The sequence below is a fragment of the Lolium perenne genome, chromosome 7 (genome assembly GCF_019359855.2).
Source record: "Lolium perenne isolate Kyuss_39 chromosome 7, Kyuss_2.0, whole genome shotgun sequence".
In the NCBI taxonomy this organism is placed as follows: Eukaryota; Viridiplantae; Streptophyta; class Magnoliopsida; order Poales; family Poaceae; genus Lolium; species Lolium perenne.
The window spans coordinates 258,158,854-258,168,737 of NC_067250.2; positions in this window are offsets into that span (position 1 = coordinate 258,158,854).

The following is a 9,884-nucleotide window of genomic DNA, read 5'->3' on the forward strand; positions in this document are numbered from 1 at the left end:
TATGAATGTTGAATGTTGTGGAGCTTGTTAACTCCGGCTTGAGGGAGCTCTTGTAGCCCTACACAATGAATGGTATTTGTTATCAAACAAGAGTATATGTAGCACAAGTGAGGAGAAGTTATTTAATTATTATGTGATCAATGTTGAGAGTGTCCACTAGTGAAAGTAGGATCCCTAGGCCTTGTTTCCAACACTGCAAACACCGCTTACTTACTGTTCTACTGCATGTTTACCTGCTGCCATATTTATTTCAGATTGTTATTACCACTCATATTCATCTATACCACCTGCGTTTTAATATCTCTTCACCGAACTAGTGCACCGGCCTATACATCTGACAAGTGTATTGGGTGTGTTGGGGACACAAGAGACTTCTTGTATCGTAATTGCAGGGTTGCTTGAGAGGAATATCTTTGACCTCTACCTCCCTGAGTTCGATAAACCTTGGGTGATTCACTTAAGGGAAACTTGCTGCTGTTCTACAAACCTCTGCTCTTGGAGGCCCAACACTGTCTACAGGAATAGAAGCGTGCGTAGACATCAAGCTATTTTCTGGCGCCGTTGCCGGGGAGGTAAGGTAAAAGGCACTCATACTCCGGTCCCAGGTAATTAAGTTATTTTCTGGTGCCGTTGTAAGTGCTCGAAGCTATTTCCTTTAGATCCTGCAATTGCATCTTTTTGTTTCTTGTTTTTATTTCACTAGTTAGGCATAATGGAAAGCAACTATGAGCTTTTTAAGCTATTTCCTGAGTTAAGACATGGATTGTTTGCTGCGAAAATTAAAAAACCTATGGAATCTTATTTGCATGCTAGTAGCAATGATATTAGTATGAACGCTTTGAACACCATTGTTGCTAATGATATGGAAAATTCTAAGCTTGGGGAAGCTGGTTTTGATGAGCATGACATTTTTAGTCCCCCAAGCATTGAGGAGAAAATTTTCTTTGATGATACTTTGCCTCCTATTTATGATGATTATAATGATAGTGGTCTTTTGGTGCCGCCTACTATGGAGAGTAAATTTTATTATGATTATACTATGCCTCCTACACTTGATGAGAATAATAATGATAGCTACTTTGTTGAATTTGCTCCCACTACAACTAATAAAATTGATTATGCTTATGTGGAGAGTAATAATTTTATGCATATAACTCATGATAAGAATGTTTCATTTGATAGTTATATTGTTGAGTTTGTTCATGATGCTGCTGAAAATCTTTATGAGAGAGGAAAATATGGTGGTAGAAATTTTCATGTTACTAAAACACCTCTCTACATGCTGAAAATCTTGAAGTTACTCGTGTTTTATCTTCCTATGCTTGTCACTTTGCTCTTCATGAATTTGTTTATTTACAAGATTCCTTTTCATAGGAAGCGGGTTAGACTTAAATGTGTTTTGAATTTGCTTTTTGATGCCCTCTTTTGCTTTAACTCTTATTTCTTGCGAGTGCATCATTAAAATTGTTGAGCCCATCTTAATGGCTATAAAGAAAGCACTTCTTGGGAGATAACCCATGTGTTTATTTTACTACAGCACTTTTGTTTTATATTTGATTCTTGGAAGTTGTTACTACTGTAGCAACCTCTCCTTATCTTTATTTTATTGCATTGTTGTGCCAAGTAAAGTCTTTGATAGTAGGGTTGATACTAGATTTGGATTACTGCACAGAAACAGATTTCTTACTGTCACGAAATTGAGCAGCCCCGTCTGTAGGTAACTCAGAAAATTCTGCCAATTTACGTGCGTGATCCTCAGATATGTATGCAACTTTCATTCAATTTGAGCTTTTTCATCTGAGCAAGTTAAGTGCCCCAGAAAAATTCGTCTTTACGGACTATTCTGTTTTGACAGATTCTGCCTTTTATTTCGCATTGCCTCTTTTGCTATTTTGAATGGATTTCTTTGTTCCATTAACTTCCAGTAGCTTTGTGCAATGTCCAGAAGTGTTAAGAATGATTGTGTCATCCCTGAACATGTGAATTTTTGATTATGCACTAACCCTCTAATGAGATTGTTTTGAGTTTGGTGTGGAGGAAGTTTTCAAGGGTCAAGAGAGGAGGATGATATACTATGATCAAGAAGAGTGAAAAGTCTAAGCTTGGGGATGCCCCCGTGGTTCATCCCTGCATATTTCAAGAATACTCGAGCATCTAAGCTTGGGGATGCCCAAGGCATCCTCTTCTTCATCGACAACTTATCAGGTCACCTCTAGTGAAACTATATTTTTATTCCGTCACATCTTATGTACTTTACTTGGAGCGTCTGTGTGCTTTTATTTTCGTTTTGTTATTTTCGTTCTCTGAATAAATTCATGCTTGTGTGGGAGAGAGACACGCTCCGCTTTTTCATAAGAACACTAGTGTTCTTCGCTTTTACTTTTAGTGTTCATGGCGAAGGTTGAAACTGCTTCGTTCATTGTTATTTGGTTGGTTTAGAAAATGTTGCATGTGGTAGTGGTATAATGAAATACTTGCATAATCTTGTAAATCATTGAGCTTTGATAACCTGATTCTTTGCAAACGTTTTGAGGTAGTTAGATGGTAAAGCTTGCTGGTAATTAAGTTAAAATTAGTAGTGGATTGTTGTCTTTAAGCTTGTGCCGTACTACAAACTCTACTTAAATAGTTGAAGGTGTAGTTGGACTTGATAGCTTTCCATGTCTAAGAGTTCATCGTAATAACTAAGTTGTGCTGAAGGTCGAGGGAGCTAGCGGGGTACTTGTGTCTCCGTGAACGGCCCTCCTTGGAGTGAAATTTAAGCATGCTCTTAATGTTGAACCTGCTAGTCGTTTGCAATAAGCTTGTGAGTTCTTTTTGACTAATGTTAAGCTATGGTTTTTGGCACTTCCACCATCCAAATTTGCTAGCCTCTTCGGTGTTGTGCATTGCCTTCTGCTCACATTGAGAGTTGTGCATACTTCGCCAGTACATCCAAACCCGTGGGAGGACTTTCTCTTGTTCTCCTACACATAAGCCCATACATCTTCCTCAAAACAGCCACCATACCTACCTACCACAGCATTTCCATAGCTGTTCCGAGATATATTGCCATGCAACTTTCATTTTACATTATATCACTTGTGTCATTTATTATTTATATATTGCTTTGCATGATTCTATACAGCTGATGTGTGGTTTACCCATGTTACGCTAGATCATTGCACATCCTGCTACACTGGCAGAGGCATACAGTTTTATACATCATGTTTTCTTCATTATGAGTTATTTCTACCAAAAAGTGTGTTGTCATATTAGGATGTTGCCCCTAAAAGTGAAAAGAGCCATGGAGGCCATCAAAAAGAAAAACAGAAAAAGAAAAGAAAAGAAAAAAAATAGAAAAGAAAAAGAAAAAGAAAAAAAAAGAATAAAGAAAAAGGGGGCAACATTACTATCTTTTATCCACACTTGTGCTCATGTTTTAGCACCTGCAATATTCATAGTCATCATTTGTGCTCATGTTTAGCACCTACACTTCATATGAGAGAGTTTTCATGTTTTACTAGTATAACTATGTGGGGAATTTATACTATAGAACTTGGGTTGTATATTCCAATGATGAGCTTCCTCAAAAGTGCTCTAGGTCTTCGTGAGCAACCAAGTTGGATGCACCCCCACTAGTTCCATTGGAGAGCTTTCATACACATATAGCTCTATGTGCATCCGTTGCATGGCAATCACTACTCCTTGCATAGCTTCGATTATAAGACTTCCTCTTGTCTAATAATCACTTATAGCTTTGTGAGACTTTCTTTCATTGGCCTTCCAAACCCCCATTAACGTTCTTTTTGCCATAACATCCTGGTGCCAATACCAAATGCTTGCGCTCACCGGTTGAGTAGACTTCGAAACAGTTGATTCATGACGTTCATGTTTATTTTTACTTGACTGAATCCTTCTTTGTTGTGAAAATTTACTTGATGCTTGGAATGAAGGATAGAACTTCTACGCTGGATACTTAAAACATCTTTAATGAACTTTGTACGGTTTCATGTCTTTAAAGCAATAGTTCATGAAAACTTCTAACTTGTTTAACTCCTGCATTATCATCTCTTATATCAATATAGACATTTGCTTTGAATGATTTGATCTCAGCTCATATGCCTTACATCATTATTGGATCAAGATTGTGTTGGTAGCATGTCACTTCAGAAATTATCTTTGTTATCGTTTACCTACTCGAGGGCGAGTAGGAACTAAGCTTGGGGATGCTTGATACGTCTCCAACGTATCTATAATTTCTTATGTTCCATGCTAGTTTTATGACAATACCTACATGTTTTGTTCACACTTTATGATGTTTTGATGCGTTTTCCGGAACTAACCTATTAACGAGATGCCGAAGTGCCAGTTCCTGTTTTCTGCTGTTTTTGGTTTCAGAAATCTTACACAGGAAATATTCTCGGAATTGGACGAAATCAAGGCCCACGATCTTATATTTCCATGAAGCTTCCAGAACACCGGAGAGGGACCAGAGGGGAGGCCCAGGGCCCCCCCACAGTATGGCGGCGCGGCCAGAGGGGGGGCGCGCCCCCCTGGTGTGTGGGTCCCCCAGATCCCTTCCAACTCGGTTTCTTCGCCTATATAAGTCGTCGTGACCTAAAACCTCGACACGAATAAGCCACGATACGAGAAAAGTTCCAGAGCCACCGCCGTCGCGAAGCCAAGATTCGGGACAGAAGTCTCTGTTCCGGCACGCCGCCGGGACGGGGAAGTGCCCCCGGAAGCCATCTCCATCGACATCACCGCCATCTTCATCGCCGCTGCTGTCTCCTATGATGAGGAGGGAGTAGTTCTCCACCGAGGCTAAGGGCTCTACCGGTAGCTATGTGGTTAATCTCTCTCTCATGTACCCCAATACAATGATCTCATGAACTGCCTTGCATGATTGAGATCCATATGATGAGCTTTGTATCACTATTAATCTATGTGCTACTCTAGTGATGTTATTAAAGTAGTCTATTCCTCCTTCATGATGTAAAGGTGACGGTGTGTGCATCATGTAGTTCTTGGCATAGGTTATGATTGTAATCTCTTGTAGATTATTGAGTTAACTATTACTATGATAGTATTGATGTGATCTATTCCCCCTTTCATAGTGTAATGGTGACAGTGTGTATGCTATGTTAGTTCTCGGTCTAAATTGCAATGATCTATTATGCTCTAAAGGTTACTTAAATATGAATGCCGAATGTTGTGGAGCTTGTTAACTCCGGCTTGAGGGAGCTCTTGTAGCCCTACACAATGAATGGTGTTTGTTATCAAACAAGAGTATATGTAGCACAAGTGAGGAGAAGTACTTGGGAATACATCTTTGAGGTGTGCTTTTGCACACTTGCCCAATGAATTTGAGTTCTTTATCCAACAAGAGAGTAGTATGATGAAGTGCTTATATTTATATTCAATTATGATTGCAATGTTGAGAGTGTCCACTAGTGAAAGTAGGATCCCTAGGCCTTGTTTCCAATACTGCAAACACCGCTTACTTACTACTGCATGTTTACCTGCTGCCATATTTATTTCAGATTGTTATTACCACTCATATTCATCTATACCACCTGCGTTTTAATATCTCTTCACCGAACTAGTGCACCTATACATCTGACAAGTGTATTGGGTGTGTTGGGGACACAATAGAAGCGTGCGTAGACATCAGTACTCTTTACTCGTACCGTGGTATGTCATCTCTTATGATCCAATCATATGCTTGCAAGCTAATCAGACGACATTCCACCGAGAGGGCCTAGAGAATATCTATCCGTCATCAGGATGGACAAATCCCACTATTGATCCATATGCCTCAACTCACACTTTCCAAATACTTAATCCCATCTTTATAACCACCCACGCAATGGCGTTTGATGTAATCAAAGTACCCTTCCGGTGTAAGTGATTTACATGATCTCATGGTCGAAGGACTAAGGCAACTATGTATCGAAAGCTTATAGCAAATTGAACTTAATGACTTGATCTTATGCTACGCTCATTTGGATGTGTGTCCATTATATCATTCAACCAATGACATAACCTTGTTATTAATAACATCCAATGTTCATGATCACGAAACCATGATCATCCATTAATCAACAAGCTAGTTATACAAGAGGCTTACTAGGGACTCCTTGTTGTTTACATAACACACATGTATCAATGTTTCGGTTAATACAATTATAGCATGGTATGCAAACATTTATCATAAACACAAATATATTATAATAACCACTTTATTATTGCCTCTTGGGCATATCTCCAACACAAGGCAAGGAAGATAATTCATCACAAGATTTAGCAATACTATGAGTGGATGAATTACTAGGACTAGCACATGGCAATATAGCATTTTGAGTAGTAGTGCTAGTATCCACATGAGGCTTACAAGGTGTTGCCTTTGATATGATAGCCTCATGAGCTAACTTTGGCCTATCATGAGAAGCTAGAAGATCCTCATGGGAGCTAGAAAGCTTTCCATGATTTTCTTCCAATTTCCCATAATTTCTAGTTAGCAATTCAAGTTGTGCCCTTAGCTCAACATTCTCCTTCAAGATAGATGCTTCACAAGAAGTAGAGTTAGTAGCACAAACATCATCACAATACATATCAAGAAGAGAGGGTAACATAGCATGCTCTTTTAAATATGAAGCTTGAAGTTGCTCATGTGACTTGGTGAGGATAGAGTGTTCGCTCTCCAAGGCCATGTAGGCCTTGTCTAGATCATCTAGATCCTTAACAAGTTTATCATGACCAACACCAACTTTGGACTTTTCATTTTTAAGCATTTTTAATTTAGCTTTAGCATGGTCTCTTTCCTTAGTGAGTTTAGAAAATATTTCATTTTGAGACACTTCAAGGGTTTCAAGTTGCTCCTCAAGAGAGGCTACGGTCTCTTGTTCTTCTTCAAGATCATTCTTTAGGGATGCTACATCACTGGCATACTCTCGTTTAAGAGCACCCATTTTATCAATGGTGTTCTCATGCATCCAAATAAGTTTTTGGTTCTCAATAGCGGTAGTCAAGATTTCAAAGAAGTGAGAGCTAGCAATTTTATCTTTGCAAAGAACCTTGAATACACTCTTATCCTTATCGCGTAGAGAGACAACCCAATCCTCTTCTTCATATTCATCCTCATCCTTATCACCACGAGAAATATTAGGTTCCATGGTAGGAGGTACCGTGGAACCCTTGGCCATAAGGCATATATGAGAACCGTGAGATAAAGATGAGGAGTTACTTGAGGCTCCTTTCAAGATCTTGTCTTGACCAATATAATCTTTGGTTTCCTCTATATTGTTAGTCACACAACAACTATAGGAAATAGAAGCATTTTTATCATGGCCACATGACAAAGCAAGCATATCATCATTAGATTTATTCAAGCAACTTACACATGATATGCAAGGACTATCAACACAAGCATGTAAATCATTTCTAGTGCTAGATGTGTTTAAGTCCAAAGATGAACCATTGCAATGAGGTATAGATGAAGGATCATCAATAGTAAGCTCAATACCAACATTGCAATTTCCATCACCACTCACCATATCATTACCTTGTGTCTTGCCACACATTGGTGAAGTGGATGAAGATGAGAACTCATCACGGCCGGAAGTGGAAGCAATGCAATCATCCTTAATAATATTGGACACATCATATTTATCTTTGAATCTTTGTCCATAACTCATGAGCGCTCCAAAAAGGCAAGTATGGAAAAAGACCTACATCTCCCAAAGCATTCATAATAACATTAGAAGCTTGAGAATTGAGATATAAATTTTTCTCATCCTCTAAAGATAGATTTTGTGAATCCATAGGAGGAGAAAAACATATATCTACAATTTTCTCCATATGAGGGTCAATGTCCCGAAAATGAGTAAGCATGCAAATTTTCCAAACATCATAATTTGTGCCATCAAATATAAACAATTCATTGTGTGCTAAACCCCTAACCGACATCTTTACTCTCAAGGCGGTGAAGCCTAAGAATGAGAGACCTTGCTCTGATACCAATTGAAAGGACACGGATGTCGCCTAGAGGGGGGGTGAATAGGCGGTTTAAAACTTTTATGAGATGGGCTTAACAAATGCGGAATAAAACTAGCGTTTACTTTGTCAAGCCCAAAGCCTATATACTATGGTTCACCTATGTGCAACAACAACTTATGCTAAGCAATACAAGCAACTATGTGATAGCAAGATATATAACTTCAAGCACGATGGCTATCACAAGGTAAGGTGCATAAGTAAAGAGCTCGAATATAGGAATAACCGAAGTGACGCGGAGACAACGATGTATCCCGAAGTTCACACTCTTGGGAGTGCTACTCTCCGTTGGAGCGGTGTGGAGGACAAGTCACTCCAAATGCATGAGGGCCACCGTATTCTCCTCGAGAATTCCCACCGAAAGGGATGTCCTCGATCCACTATAGAACCTTAGGGAGGTCACCGAACCCGCACAAAGCTTGGGGCTATCTCCACAACTTAATTGGAGGCTCCCAATAAATTGCCACTAAGGCCTTGCCCTTGAAGAATCTCCACAACTTAATTGGAGTCCCCAAGAACACCATAAAGATGCCACAAAGGCCTTGCCCTTGAAGAATCTCCACAACTTAATTGGAGTCCCCAAGAACACCACAAAGACGCCACAAAGGCCTTGCCCTTGAAGAATCTCCACAACTTAATTGGAGTCCCCAAGAACACCACAAAGACCACTAAGACGTCAAGGGTCCAAAGACCCAAGAGGAACAAGCTCCCGAAGAGAATATCTCACGAACTTTCACCTCCACGTATCGCCGCGGAGAGGTCAAACCGATGCACCAAATGTAATGGCAAGAACACCACAAAGATGCTCAAGTCCTTCTCTCTCAAATTCCAACAAAGCTACAAAAGCTATTGGTGGAATAAGAGAGGAAGAACAAATAAGAGAACACAAAGAATTCCAAGTTTCTCTAAGATCTAGATCTAGGTGGTTCCTCTCACAAAGAGAGGGATTTGATTGGTGAAGATCTAGATGTAGATCTCCTCTCTCTTTTCCCTCAAGAATATAAAAGAATCATGGGAGGAATCAAGAACTAGAGCAAGCTTTGAAGGTCAACAATGGAGGAGTGAGAGAGAGTGAGAGAACCAACCAGATTTTGGGGAAGAAGAAGGCTATTTATAGCTCCCCATGAAATATGGCCGTTGGGGGTGTCCAGGCCGGATTATCCGGCCCACGGGATGAAAAATCCGGCCAAAAATCCAGGTCCAATACTGGGGCTCACGCACAAAAGTCCTTAGCAATTTTTCGAGGGCCGGATTATCCGCCCCTCACTTGGGCCGGATTATCCGCCCCCCTGAAAACTGACAGAGACAACAAATCGAGAAAGAGCATAACTGGAGCATCCAGACTCCGATTTTGATGATTTTGGGCTCGTTTCGAAGCTAGTAACAAGCTCTACAAGATCATGCAGGGAACCATCATAGTCCAGCAAGGGAGTATAGAAACAAATGATAAAAGGTTTTACCTATCTAAAAAAGACATACCGGTAAAACCTCCAACCTCGAAAATGCAACAAGTTGCCCATGCAAAAACCATTCTCGATAAACTAGAGCTTGTCACGAGAATAAGCACAAGCTCTAAAACATCACATGAATAAAATCCAAATAACAACCAAAAAATATGGTGCAAGCATGCAAAGGTTTAATCTCTCCGAAGGATACGATCGAGTTACTCACTCGATAGCCCTCTTGATAGTACGGCAACTAAACTATAAACCGGTCTCCAACTACACCGTGAGACCGGTGAGAAAGAAACCCTATCAAGAGCAAACCTTAACCTTGCACATTCCACTTGAGCTTTATGATGATGGTCTTGACCGCAACAAGATGGAACGCCTTTCTTGATTGTGCTT